Source organism: Pleurodeles waltl, chromosome 1_2, assembly GCF_031143425.1.
Source record: "Pleurodeles waltl isolate 20211129_DDA chromosome 1_2, aPleWal1.hap1.20221129, whole genome shotgun sequence".
Lineage (NCBI taxonomy): Eukaryota > Metazoa > Chordata > Amphibia > Caudata > Salamandridae > Pleurodeles > Pleurodeles waltl.
The window spans coordinates 1,183,353,501-1,183,368,202 of NC_090437.1; the positions used below are offsets into that span (position 1 = coordinate 1,183,353,501).

General features: G+C 44.0%; 1 long non-coding RNA gene across 1 annotated transcript in view; it reads right to left on the reverse strand.

Moving 5' to 3' along the window:
• Nucleotides 1–8,225: 8,225 nt before the first annotated feature.
• Nucleotides 8,226–14,702, reverse strand: part of LOC138296074 (uncharacterized) — a 106,709-nt gene continuing 100,232 nt past the window's right edge. The window contains exon 3 of the long non-coding RNA XR_011203746.1: nucleotides 8,226–8,837. This is a non-coding gene — a long non-coding RNA (uncharacterized lncRNA). The remainder of the gene's footprint in view (nucleotides 8,838–14,702) is intronic.

Sequence of the window (14,702 nt, forward strand, 5' to 3'; positions counted from 1 at the left end):
ATATAATGCCGAGAATAAACGTGTGTAATTATATCCAAATTGGTTAACATTCCTGAGGCTAGACCTATGATTGATGTGTGGAGCAGCGCAAAAATAACAGTCATGTTTAGGCATAATACTGGTGGAGCACAATTGATAGGACTGACAATGAGAAAGCCTACAAGACAAGGTTAGCTTGTAAGGATTATCACTGGATGTAAAGACTGATTTGTATCTGTGACATCAGTGTTCTTTAAACTAGGATATGAATTGGCCAATTCTTAAACTTTTAATCTCACATGTGTGAGCACCTGCTTAGCTGTAGTCCACTCTTAAGGGCTTATGTATATATGTCTAGGTAGAGCAAGATCAAGGTAAGCATGGAAAACTGGGATAAACATATACACATAGCATATGAATTCATAAAAAACATATTAATGACTTCCAGAATCTATGGTAAGGAAATGGAAATATTATCCCTCAAGCAAGAAGGATCCTGTTATCAACAAAAGGATATCAATCATGACGCAAGGTTGTCTTCAGGAGGAGTAACACAAGTGGGGACTTGTAGAGGTACCAGCAAGAGGATCAGAGTCCATATGGAATTCTGATTTATTGTCTAGAAAAGTCACTAAATCAGATGGTTCTGAGAAGATTTTGGTCTGACCCTTAAATGTGATTCGGAATTTCGATGGGCCAGAGAAAGAGTGGAATCTCCATGTCCATGAGCCATTTCCTCATGTTCAGAAAGCCCTTATGATGAATAACAGTGTCTTTAGTGTAATCTTCTTAGATGGAAATCCTGTGACCTTGCCATTTGATGGTGTTTAATTTCCGCATGTGTGCCAGGACTTGTTAAGTGTGTTGGTGACGTAAAGGTTTAAAGATCAGAGGTGTTGGCGCTGTCATGTTTTTTGGCTTAAAAGTTGGGACCCTATGGACCCTTTCAATTGAAAACTCTTTATTGAAGGAGATTTGTAGGGTTTCGGGGATCCAGGGTATTAGGAAGTCGGCCACTCTGTGAGTTCCCTTCTAAGGAGAAGATGGAGCACTCAAGGATTGTCAGTTGTTTGGCTTGTCCATTAGTGTAGTCCTCCACAGAACTTAGGGCCAGATGTATCAAAGGGTTTTACCCATTCTGTGTCTATGGGAAAATGTGTTGGTACATATGGCCCTTATTCTTGTTTTAGCATTAGGGCTTCTAATATTTAAACCATGTAAATATTTGCAAATCCCAGCCACTTCCACTTGATGTGTATCAGCATTTGTTTGGGTGCTCTGAGCTATGTTGTGTACAGAGTTACCCTTGTGGAGTATGGCCTCTAAAGTAGAGGACGATTCTGGACTGCCTTTTACCGGTGATTCCGGAATAGGAGACGACTGTTTAGTATGTTTTAGGTTCACCTTACTATCTCTTTCTCTCATATTTCTGTCCCATGAGTCAGCCATATTGTGACCTGAATAGGTAGGGCAGGCGGTGATAATGTTCTGTGATATATATCCTATATTTCAGTAAGTCTTTGATACATAGCTGCATGCCTTAAATGGGAACTTTAACAGGCAGAAGGTGTATTGTTACTACCCTCTACGGATGAGACATGTTAGACCTGACAGCCTTAGGGTGGTCATCCCCTAACCTTTGCCTGCCTCCCTCTACTTTTTGGACACTGTTTTTGCTGGTTTTAGGACTGCTAACAAGTGCTAAAGCGCATATGCTATCTCCCTTAACCATGGTAACATTGGTTCATCCCCAATTGGCATATTTGATTTACTTATAAGTCCCTGATAAACTGCACTACATGTACCCAGGCCTGTAAATTAAATGATACTCGTGGGCCTGCAGCACGGATTGTGCCACTCACATAAGTTGCCCTTTCGACTTGGCATCTAAAGTACTTGTCAAGCCTTTAACTCCCGTTTTCCTATATATAAGTCACCCCTAAAGAAGGCCCTAGGTAACCCAGAGGGCAGGGTGCTATGTAGGTAAAAGGCAGGACATGTACATATGTGTTTTATATTTCCTGGTAGATAAAAACTCCTAAATTTGTTTTCCACTACTGTGAAGTCTTTTCCTTTCATAGACTAGCATTAGGTCTGCACTCATTTACTTTTTGAGTGGTAGATTCTGATCTGAAAGGGGTAACCAGGACATATTTAATATTGCCAGAATGGTAATGGAAAATCTTGCTAATTGGTTAGGTTGGATTTATATTACTATTTTGGAAATGCCACTTTTAGAAAATTAGCATTTCTCTCCACTTAAAACCATCTCTGCCTTACAGCCCGTCTCCAGTCAATATCTGGTCTGTGCCGGGTGACAGCTCCTTTGTGCATTTGACCCAGACAACCACAAACACAGGCCACTCAGCCACACCTCCATTCATCTGCATGTTGAATGGGTCTTCCTGGGCTGGAAGGGTGGAGGGCCTGACACATTTCAAAGGCCAGTGGCCTGCCCTCACACAGTGGACTGCTAAGCCCCCTACTGGGACCCTGGCAGACAGGACTGAACTGAAAGGGGAACTTGTGCACTTTAAAACCACTTGTTGAAGTCTCCCCCACTTCAAAGGCATTTTGGGGTATATAAACAGGGTCTCTGACCCCACTAAACCAGACACTTCTGGACCTACACCTCCACCGTGTCAGAAGAGCTGCCTGGTTACTCAAAGGACTCATCTGGACTGCTTTTCTGAGAAGGACTGCTGCCCTGCTGTTGCCCTGCTGCCCTGTTGGCCTCCGACTGTGGTGAGAAGGACTGTGGCTTCCCCAAAAGTGCTCTCCAAGGGCTTGGATTGAGCTTGCCTCCTGTTTTCTGAAGTCTCAGGGTCAAAAAGACTTAGGGCCTCATTACAACCGTAGCGGGCGGCAACCGCCGCCGGCCAAGGTGTAACCGCCGTGTGGCCGCCAATGCGGCCGCACTCCCACCGTGCCCATTCTGACATCCCCGCTGGGCCGGCGGGCGGAAACAGAGTTTCCGCCCGCCGGCCCAGCGGGGATGTCAGCCGCAACATGGGAGCCGGCTCCTAATGGAGCCGGCGGTGTTGCGGACGTGCGACGGGTGCAGCTGCGGACGTGCGATGGGTGCAGCTGCACCCGTAGCGCTTTTCACTGTCTGCTGTGCAGACAGTGAAAAGCAGTGTGGGGCTGTGCCAGGAGGCCCCTGCACTGCCCATGCCAAGTGCAGGGGGCCCCAGGGGCCCTGCAACTCACCTTCCAGACAGCCTTTCCATGGCGGTTCCTACCGCCATGGAAAGGCTGGTGGGAAGGGGACTCGTAATCCCCTGGGCAGCGCTGCAAGCAGCGCTACCCTGGTGGATTAAAACCGGCAGGATGACCGTGGCGGTAAACCGCTGGTCCCGGTGGTGCGACCGCGGTGTAATCGCCAAAATTGTACCGCCAGCCTGTTGGTGGTACAATCGACGAAACAGCCATATTAATGAGGGCCTTAATCTCTTCTGGATACTCCTTGTGTGTTGAAAATAGATGCACCACCTGCCCGAATCAATGCAAAGCCTGCCTTGCAACAGAGAAATCGCCATACAGCCGACTGGAACGACGCAGCCCCGACTTCCCAACTGGAAATTCAGTGCAGAGCCTGCCTTGTGATGGAAAATTAGACGCATCGCCTACCAGATCGACGCAGCGCTGTGCCTTCTTCCAGCGCGTCAAGGATTTTCCCCGCATTGTCCCTTGGCATCAAAATATCCCAGCACTGCAGTGAGGAACCAAGACTGGGCACCAAAAAATGATGCAAACCCCTTGAAGCATATAAAGAAACAATGCATCGTCTGTGTTGTACCGGAAAGTTCAACGCAACAACCTATTTTTCCACACATCTCCTCCTCTGTGGTCTCCATGCGTTGTTATTTTTGACGCATCCCAGATATTGTGTGCAACAAAAAAACAACTGTTTATTTCTAAGGATTGAAACTCATTTAATCCTTTTGAAAGTGATATTTCAACTTGTGCTTATTGGATCTTTGTCATTTTGACCTTATTTTATTCAGATAAATATTATCTATTTTTCTAAACCTATGTGGTGTATTTTTGGGGTGTTTTCACTGTGTTACTGTATGATTTATTGCACAAATACTTTACACATTGCCTTCTAAGTTAAGCCTGACTGTTCAGTGTGAAACTACCAAAAGGTGGGCACAGAATAATTTGGATTGTGTGTGGCTTACCCTGACAAGGATTGTGGTCCCTACTTAGACAAGCGTGTATACCTTTGCCAACTAGAGACCCCAATTCTAACAAGACAAATGTAGTAACTTACTGACAATTGCCCTTCGGAGGGAGTTTAGGCCGAGAGACACCTATTTTTTAGGCTAGCAGGTGCGCTAATATGGGTTTACACTAATGCAATACTACACCGAGTAACACAGCCCAATCCTAGTTTACGTACTTGAGGAGCTTAGCCTTTTATGTATACTTCTGAGTAAAGGTGGTTGCTCAAGTACAGGAGAGCAAGAGTAGTAGGTGTGTACAGCAATGATCATGCTCTGATTGAGGCTGTAATGAGTTACTCCGTGTGCCATAATATTTTAGAGAAAGCTTTCATTCATGTGCACACAGTGGATCCATGCGAAGGGTATTGCAAATATAAGGTCATGCAGTATAAGACATATCAACGTTTTTCCCAGCTGGACGCCACCATTTTGTGAGGAGGTAGAAGCGTTTTGATTTTTGGAAACACACATTGTGCTTGTTTGTTAGCAGATGCACACTCCAATGGGTAAATGTCCACCAGTGTGTATTCAGATAACAGCCAATAGTAGTATAATATTTCAGTGTGCACAAGATACCTGAGAACTCTATCTTGGCACCTTGGCTGGGCCTGTACAGAGAGTCTTTTGTGCACCCGCTAGAAATGGGCTGCTTTGGTAAAGCGAGTTCGAAAGGGAGAGAGTGCTTTTACTGCACCTGCATGACGATGTTCTAACAGGATCTTTAGTGTGCGAGGATTTACTTGGGAGCCAGCTTGCTTGCATGAGTGGCTCACTTGTGATTCATGGTGTTCACTGCTGTGAGGAGACAGGTCACCTCCATCTTGGGAAGCAGATGGCGGGGAGGTGCATTAAGGTAGCACAAATGGAAGGAGATGATGGCTCCGTGGACATACTTTAGCCATCAGTATCTTCAGTGTGTGTTCCACTGCATGTGGAGCATTTTACTTTCAACCAAACATCATCTGGGTCAGCAGGCATGCCAGAAGCTCTTCCTGCAGAGCTTGGAATCGAGCCGCCTTCTTCACCACGCGCCAAGCCACACCGCTTCCCACTGTTAGTATATCTTTCTAAGTAATTTCATATATGTGAAAACATAGCAGACAACAATCCAGATAGGAGATTTTTTCTAAGTGTCATTACGAAGGGTGGGTGTAATTGTGTGCAATTACCTAAGAATTCCATGAGAATATGAAAAATTATGCCAGAAGAGTAATTCTGCATTTAGCACTACATCTTAGAACAAAAATGCCCCTTTGTGTCCAATTTGGACTTTGGGGGCATTTGTACACGAAGAAATAGCACTAAATGGAAAACAACACATGTAGCAAGTGACAGCAGTCACTCGTGCAGCAGAGCACATATAATGAGTGCAAGCAGCCACTCACGCTCGTTAAATGCACCCTTGAGCTAGGATCTTTTACACAAAATTATGTGAAGAGTAATTACCTGATTATTGGTAATTCCACATCGAGGAGTAATGCAGAATTACTGGAATTACTCTGATTATTCCAGAGTAAATGAAAATATGCCCAGGCCTGGTCATCACCTATGCAAGGCCACCTAATGACACATTTATTTAATTATGTAAGTACAACTCATCACTACCATTTTTGCTTTATAACACTAGTAACATTGTAACTTAGAACTTTGGGTGTAAAATAAGAAGGTTAATCTCCTGTAAATGTATCGGCAATAAGGTGGGAGTAGTATCATTATATTATGTTCAACCTGTGTTACTCTAAGTAGATTGTGTAGTGTCCCGATACAGAAGCCTCTCAGTGATGGTAAATTACGGCATTAGTATTATAAGTACATAGGAATTTGTGAAGAAGTAAAGTTAAAAATAGAAATATTTATTTTCCTGTTATTGACAGGACATCTTTGAATCATAAAAGTTACATATTTGGTTCCTGTTGTTAAATGAAATGTGGAGACAGGTTCTGATTTATAAATTACACTTAAGTTGTTTTGCACAGCTTTTGATATTAAACTGTTAAATGGGATAGATTTGCAATCAGGTATTAGTAGATATACAAATCTTTCAAAATGTGTAACAGTGGTGCTTGAATGTAGACAATGTAAGCGTTCATGTTCCTAAGAGTTGGTTATACCAAACTGGACACAACTCATGTAAGTTTTGATAGCTATAATTTCTAGAACAGCCATAGAGAATTCTTCGATATCTTGTTGTCCATTGAAAGAAAACTGTAACTCTATATAGATGTGTGGATGTGTGACAGAATCTTTTCATGAAGATTTATCAGCATTTTGCCGAAGCATTGATCCACATGATAATGGATTGGTTCTTTGACAGAAGGGAGTGAAAAGCATGACTAAGAATTACATTGCTGTAGCAATGTATACCATTCTGATTTTGAAACTGATGTACTGTCATTTCCACTTGTTTTGTTTTCTATTTTTTTTGGAACTTCCAGTTCTTATTTCTTATTGTAGGTTGTTTCATTTAAAAGACATCTTACTCTTAAACAGAATGGGATATTTACCAAGATGAGGAGCGCATCCAGTTAAAAAAACTATTACTTTCTGTTACACGGCTACTGCCTGCATTAATTCTTGTCTCATCGAAATCAATTATATTCAGTTCTGTAAGTTTTTGTTAACTCAAGATAGAATGGAATGTATGCCATGCCTTTTTTTTATTCTTTTGACCCATTTGAGTGCATCATCTAAGCTTAGTCCTTTCTATTATGTACTATTACTGCATAAGCCAAATAAAGCAGAAACTGTTCTCTATGAATATATAAATCTTTTAGAAGTAAGAATCTTTCTGGCCATCGAGAGATATATTTTTGCTGTTTAATGTGGTGAAATGTGACCACGCTAAAGTCCATTACAAACCCCATGCCTCCATTTATTAATCCCTCGTCTAAAATAATTTCAACATAAAATTTTTACATAGCTGTAATTCGTTCTCCATCCAGCTGTATGTGAAATGTATTTTTCAATCTTTTGCAGTTTACTAACTAAAGTTGTGTTTATAGGCATGTTTAGTCCATGATTCTACACTTTGGCGGTCATTCTGACCGCGGCGGGTGGCGGTCGCCGCCCGCCATGCGGTTACCGCCGAATGACCGCCCCGCGGTCAAAAGACCGCGGCGGCCATTCCAACTTTCCCGCTGGGCCGGCGGGCGACCGCCAAAAGGCCGCCTGCCGGCCCAGCGGGAAACCCCCTGCAACGAGGAAGCCGGCTCCGAATGGAACCGGCGGAGTTGCAGGGGTGCGACGGGTGCAGTGGCACCCGTCGCGATTTTCACTGTCTGACAAGCAGACAGTGAAAATGTGTATGGGGCCCTGTGAGGCGGCCCCTGCAATGTCCATGCCAGTGGCATGGGCAGTGCAGGGGCCCCATGACACCCGTTCCCGCTATCCTTGTTCTGGCGGTGAACACCGCCAGAAACAGGCTGGCGGGAAGGGGGTCGGAATCCCCGTGGCGGCGCTGCTGGAGGATTCCCTGGGCCAGGGGAAAACCGGCGGGAAACCGCTGGTTCCCCTTTTCTGACCGCGGCTTTACCGCCGCGGTCAGAATAGCCCAGGGAGCACCGCCAGCCTGTTGGCGGTGCTTCCGCTGCCCTCCGCCATGGCGGTCATGGACCGCCAGGGTCGGAATGACCCCCTTTATCCTCAGAAGGAAGATGTAGCATTTCATAATTGAGTTGTGTATATTCTTCTACAATTGTCAGTAAGCAAACAGGGGGTTGTGACAGTGAAAGAAGGTAATGCATAATCTCAGCGGGTGAATAAAGATTAGGAAATAATTCTTTGGTATATCGTGTCTTTAGCATAGTCATTGCTTCAACTGTTAAAATGCCATTCAAATGTCTTTCAATATCTTGGCATAATGCTCATTGTTAGCTTGCCTCATTTTTTGTGTTGACTCTGTATATGTGAAATGCACCCAAATGTTGGCATTGCTTATACTTACTAAACAATTCTGAGTTTGGTCATACAAAAGTTTATTGAAAGTCAGTTGACTTTTCACAGTTGTTAGTTGTAATACGTCTGCAAAGTCAAACACGTTTGCCTCAAAACAGGACATCATAAGACTTTTTCACTACTTCCTGCATATGAAGATGAACAAATGCCAACATGAAGTTAGAAACATACTAACTTCATCAATAATCAATATTTTTAATTTTTTAAGGACTCTACCATGTTCTTGGCTTGTATCATTATTTAATAATAAGTATTCCAGTTTGTTATCATGATGCACAGGTAGTAAGAGTAGATGATATAATTCCTTTGATGTTATGTGTTGCTAAGCCAGTAGGATCAGTAACTACACAAGATAAATAAAAGCTAGTAACTTTTTGGATATACATAGTAATAACATTTATAACAAAGTGTTTGCTCGTGCCTGCTTGTTCACTTACATATTGTAGTGAAGGTACATAAGTACTAGAGTAATGTGTTCCATTTTTATGCTGATATCCATGATCTACTGATTCTTGTATACTTTTATAAATTTCAAGTTGTTCACTACTTCATTAAGATAATCAGTTATCTAAATTAGGTAAGTCTCTTGGTACTCGGTCCATTGTATTTTGATCCTTGTCCATGGCAACCATCGCTTCAGTATCAATACTTGGTTGTCCAGTTGGGTCAGCAGTCCTGGAAGTAGAAGAATGATTAGTAGATGGGGTATTTCATTGAATTTCTGCATTAATATTGTTTTCTTCTTCTATTTCTTTTTTTTGCACTTGTAAGTATGTCTGAAATTCAGGCAATTGCAATTTCATTTTTATAAATGTTAAATGCGTCTTGAGAACATTCATTTCTTTACTTCATGGTTTTAATTGTTGAAGTGATAAATAGTAAAATTGTTTCTTTTCTTCTGTCTCGCAACTTAGTTTACGATTAATGAGTAGATTTACCATGATGTACTAAACAACATTTGGTACCTTTTACTTGAAATTTACCACTGCGCAACTTTTAAGAGGCATATATTTTCTAACAATGGACTTCTTTTGGCTAGTATGTGTCCAACAGATTTGATTTCAAAATGTCTTTGTTTGATGGATCAAAATGTGCAAGGTATTCCATTTTGGGTAGGCTTTTCAGAACTCATTGACGTGATGACAATCCTAAACTAAGCCACAAGATTGCCTGTGATTTACCATAGAAACTTGAGAAACGTAAGTGGTCCTCTGCTTCACAGCTACTGACCTCATGGTGAGTGTTTTGCTTTCACTAATGACCGAGCTGACACAAATCTCTGTAATGCTCTTCTCAGTTCAAAGAAGACATTTGTTATTATTTCACCACAAGGTTCCTAAAAGGAGATTAGTAGGTTGAAAGCACACGTTTAAAAATAGTCACAGCATTGAAAGGAAAATATATCAAAATGATTCTCAACTGCAATGTACACAGCAAATACATGTGGTTATATTATGTCATAATTGCAAAGCAAAGAATAAAGTAAAAATTCATCACCGTAGGGCTTGCCAAGCTCTTTATCTCTCTCATGCCAGCAAGAAGATGACCCAGTTCAGCTGCGAGAAAGAGATATCCACCCTCACGGGACAAATGTCAGGCATTCGACATTTAATCCTGGTCGAGGTCTTGGAAATTCCACTGCTACTGAGCAGGGCCACCTTTTTGTATCTTAAAGAACCGAAAGGGCTTTCTGGAAAAAAAAAAAAACCTCCCATGAAAAAGAAATATTCAAACATGCTGTCTAATGTAGGTCAGAGTTGAAAGGAACGCGTTGAGAACTGTCCAACATCTCAAGGCATTTCTACCTAGGCCAAACCGTTCTCTGCACTGAAAAAACATAAGTCTGGTACATTCTTATCATGCTGACTGACTAACTGTTCGATGATAATATGTCCTAGCTCTTCGGTGAGAAAGAATACGCAAACAAGCACAGTTTACAATGGAGAATATTCCCAGCACAGTTAACGTGGCAGTGTCTGACGCTATGATAAAGTCAATAGGCAGCTAAACTGAATACAAAATGTAATCTGCAAATGGTGAACACTGAACAACTTATCCAGAGGCAAAGTGGTGCAACACAAAGTCAGTGGTCAAAAATATATATTTCACTATAGTGTGATAGCGTTTTTAGGGTAAATCTATGTAATCTTTTACTTATGGATTGTTCAGCAGATATTTCCTCCAATATTACTTTCATATCTGTTTTCTCTGCCTTTGTAATTGTTAGAAATTGAATCTCTAGTTGGCAGAGGTATGCACCCTCTCCAAGTAGGGACCACAATCCTAGTCAGCGTAAGTCAGACACACACCCTAAATGAACCTGTAATTACTCTCTGGTAGATAAGCACAGAGCAGTCAGTCTCAACTTAGAAGTCAATGTGTAGAGTATTTGTGCAACACTTAAAACAGTAAAACAATTAAAACCCCACACAAAATATAACATAATCCACACCAGGTTAGAAATATAGATCTTCAATTAATGAACAACACAAGACCAAAATAACAAAAATCCAATAAGCAGAAGTTGAGAAATGAATTTTCAAAGAAAAAAGTGTAGTGTTTAGAAACTTAAAGCACCAACTGGGGCTATCTGATTGATCTAGACGGGGTAAATCCAAAGTTCAGGTCAACCATGAATGAGTATAGGCCTGCTACAGGGACCAACTTGTCCTCCTGAAGGAGTACTGTTAGAAATGGGATCTCTGGTTGGCAGTCAGTTTGCACTCTGTCCAAGCAGGGACCCTCAGTCAGGGTAAGGGAGACACACAGCTCAGATAAACTCTGCTCAGTGAAAACACCACAATAGTGTTGTAGGAGGCTGGCCTGGCTTGTAGTGGGTACCAGAGGTACTTACACCTTGTGCCAGGTCCAGTTATCCCTTATTCGTGTAGAAGAGGTGTTTCTAGCAGCTTAGACTGATAGAAGGTAGCTATGGCAAAGCAGCTTAGGCTGAACTAGGAGACATGTAAAGCTCCTACTATACCACTGGTGTCATATGCACAATATCATAAGAAAACACAATACACAGATATACTAAAAAGAAAGGTACTTTATTTTTATGACAATATGCCAAAAGTATCTCAGTAAGTACCCTCAGTATGAGGATGAGAAATATACACAAGATATATGTACACAAACCAAAATTATGCAGGTTATAGCAAGAAAAGTAATGCAAGCAGTGTAAAGTTACAATAGATTGCAATAGGAGCACATAGGTATAGGGGCAACACAAACCATATACTCCAAAAGTGGAATGCGAACAACGAATGGACCCCAAACCTATGGGAGCTTGTAGAAGGTTGCTGGGACTGTAAGAAAACAGTGAGGGTTAGAAAAATAGCCCACCCCAAGACCTTGTAAGGTAGGTGTAAAGTGCACCTACAACCCCCTGAGAGCACAGATGTCGTGATAGGGGGATTCTGCAAGGAAAACCAACACCAGCAATGCAACAACAGTGGATTTCCGGACCTGAGTACCTGTAAGACAAGGGGACCAAGTCCAAGAGTCGCGACAGTGTCGAGAGTGGGCAGGAGCCCAGGAAATGCCAGCTGAGGGTGCAAGGAAGCTGCCACCAGATTGAAGAAGCTTGGTGTTTTGCAAGAACGAAGAGGACTAAGAGCTTCCCCTTTGGAAGATGGATGTCACACGTCGTGAAGAAGCTTGCAGAGGTGTTCCCACACAGAAAGACCACAAACAAGCCTTGCTAGCTGCAAGGGTCGCGGTTCGGATTTTTGGATGCTGCTGTGGCCCAGGAGGGACCAGGATGTCGCCACTTGGATGAGAAGACACAGGGGGTTCCCAGCAAGTCAGGGGGCCCTAACAGAAGCAGGCAGCACCCGCAGAAGTACCTGAACTGGCACTTAGAAGAAGAGTGAACCGGAGTCCACGCGAAGTCACAAAAGGGAGTCCCACGACGCCGGAGGACAACTCAGAAGGTTGTGCACTGCAGGTTAGAGTGTCAGAGACCCAGGCTTGGCTGTGCACGAAGGAAATCCTGGAAGAGTGCACAGGAGCCGGAGCAGCTGCAAATCACATGGTACCCAGCAATGCAGTCTAGCGTGGGGAGGCAAGGACTTACCTCCACCAAACTTGGACTGAAGAGTCACTGGACTGTGGGAGTCACTTGGACAGAGTTGCTGAGTTCCAGGGACCACGCTCGTCGTGATGAGAGGGGACCCAGAGGACCGGTGATGCAGTCTTTTGTTGCCTGCGGTTGCAGGGGGAAGATTCCGTCGACCCACGGGAGATTTCTTCAGAGCTCCTGGTGCAGAAAGGAGGCAGGCTACCCCCAGAGCATGCACCACCTGGAAACAGTTGAGAAAGCCGGCAGGATGAGCGATACAAGGTTGCTAGTAGTCGTCTTTGCTACTTTGTTGCAGTTTTGCAGGCGTCCTGAGCAGTCAGCGGTCGATACTTTGGCAGAAGGTGAAGAGGGAGATGCAGAGGAACTCTGGTGAGCTCTTGCATTCGTTATCTGAAGAATTCCCCAAAGCAGAGACCCTAAATAGCCAGAAAAGGAGGTTTGGCTACCTAGGAAGGAGGATTGGCTACTAAGAGAGGTAAGAGCCTATCAGAAGGAGTCTCTGACGTCACCTGCTGGCACTGGCCACTCAGAGCAGTCCAGTGTGCTAGCAACACCTCTGAATCCAAGATAACAGAGGTCTGTGGCACACTGGAGGAGCTCTGGGCACCTCCCCTGGGAGGTGCAGGTCAGGGGAGTGGTCACTCCCCTTTCCTTTGTCCAGTTTTGCGCAAGAGCACGGCTGGGGGATCCCTGAACCGGTGTAGACTGGCTTATGCAGAGATGGGCACCATCTGTGCCCATCAAAGCATTTCCAGAGGCTGGGGGAAGCTACTCCTCCCCAGCCTTCACACCTATTTCCAAAGGGAGAGGGTGTTACACCCTCTCTCAGAGGAAATCCTTTGTTCTGCCTTCCTGGGCCAGGGCTGCCTGGACCCCAGGAGGGCAGAAACCTGTCTGAGGGGTTGGCAGCAGCTGCAGTGGAGACCCCGGAAAGGCAGTTTGGCAGTATCCGGGTTCTGTGCTAGAGACCCGGGGGATCATGGAATTGTCTCCATGATCTTAGACATGTTACATGGCCATGTTCGGAGTTACCATTGTGACACTATACATAGGTAGTGACCTATGTATAGTGCATGCGTGTAATGGTGTCCCCGCACTCACAAAGTCCGGGGAATTTGCCCTGAACGATGTGGGGGCACCTTGGCTAGTGCCAGGGTGCCCTCACACTAAGTAACTTTGCACCCAATCTTCACCAGGTGAAGGTTAGACATATAGGTGACTTATAAGTTACTTAAGTGCAGTGGTAAATGGCTGTGAAATAACGTGGACGTTATTTCACTCAGGCTGCACTGGCAGGCCTGTGTAAGAATTGTCAGATCTCCCTATGGGTGGCAAAAGAAATGCTGCAGCCCATAGGGATCTCCTGGAACCCCAATACCCTGGGTACCTCTGTACCATATACTAGGGAATTATATGGGTGTACCAGTATGCCAATGTGAATTGGTGAAATTGGTCACTAGCCTGTTAGTGACAATTTGGAAAGCAGAGAGAGCATAACAACTGAGGTTCTGGTTAGCAGAGCCTCAGTGAGACAGTTAGGCATCACACAGGGAACACATACATATAGGCCACAAACTTATGAGCACTGGGGTCCTGGCTAGCAGGGTCCCAGTGACACATAACAAACATACTGACTACATAGGGTTTTCACTATGAGCACTGGGCCCTGGCTAGCAGGCTCCCAGTGAGACACTGAAAACACCCTAACATATACTCACAAACAGGCCAAAAGTGGGGGTAACAAGGCTAGAAAGAGGCTACTTTCTCACAAGTGTCACAACACCAGTTTATATTTATCTAAATCAAACAAGATGAAAACAACAAAAATCCAACATACACAAGCACAGATATTATTTTTTAAATTAAAAAGAGACTTAATCCATAGTAATCAATAGATATGTTGTTTTTACACATAGTACCTGGTTTACGTCAAAAATAAACCCGCACGGGGGAGTGCGCATCGGAAAAGTAAGCAATGCATCGATTTCTGACTTGCAAGTGAGACGGTGTGTCATTTCTTCTCCGGTTGGGTAGGCAATGCGTCATTTTTCTCTCCTGCAGAAGATCGACGTGTCGATTTGCAGGCGGGCAACCTCGGGTCCGTTCAAGTTCACTGTGGTGTTGACGCCTAGTGACGATGTGGGTGAAATCCTGGTGTACGCTGGTGAAGAACCGAGCTGCGTGGGTGATCCCTCAATTTTGGCAGCTCAACACAAGTGTTGAATCAATTTCACAGCTGCAATGCAGGTGGTGCATCGCTTTTTCAGTTGCGAAGCAGGTGCCATGCCAATTTTTCTCCCTCATGACGCCTGTGCATAGAATTCAATCTTGGTTCCACCAGCATCTCCTTTCAAGAGCCAAGGGACTGGATTTGGCACCCCTTTGCAGGGTAGGAGTCTCCGCAAGAGTCCATGTGCTGGCATAGTAAGTCTTTGATGCCCTGAGACTTCAGAACA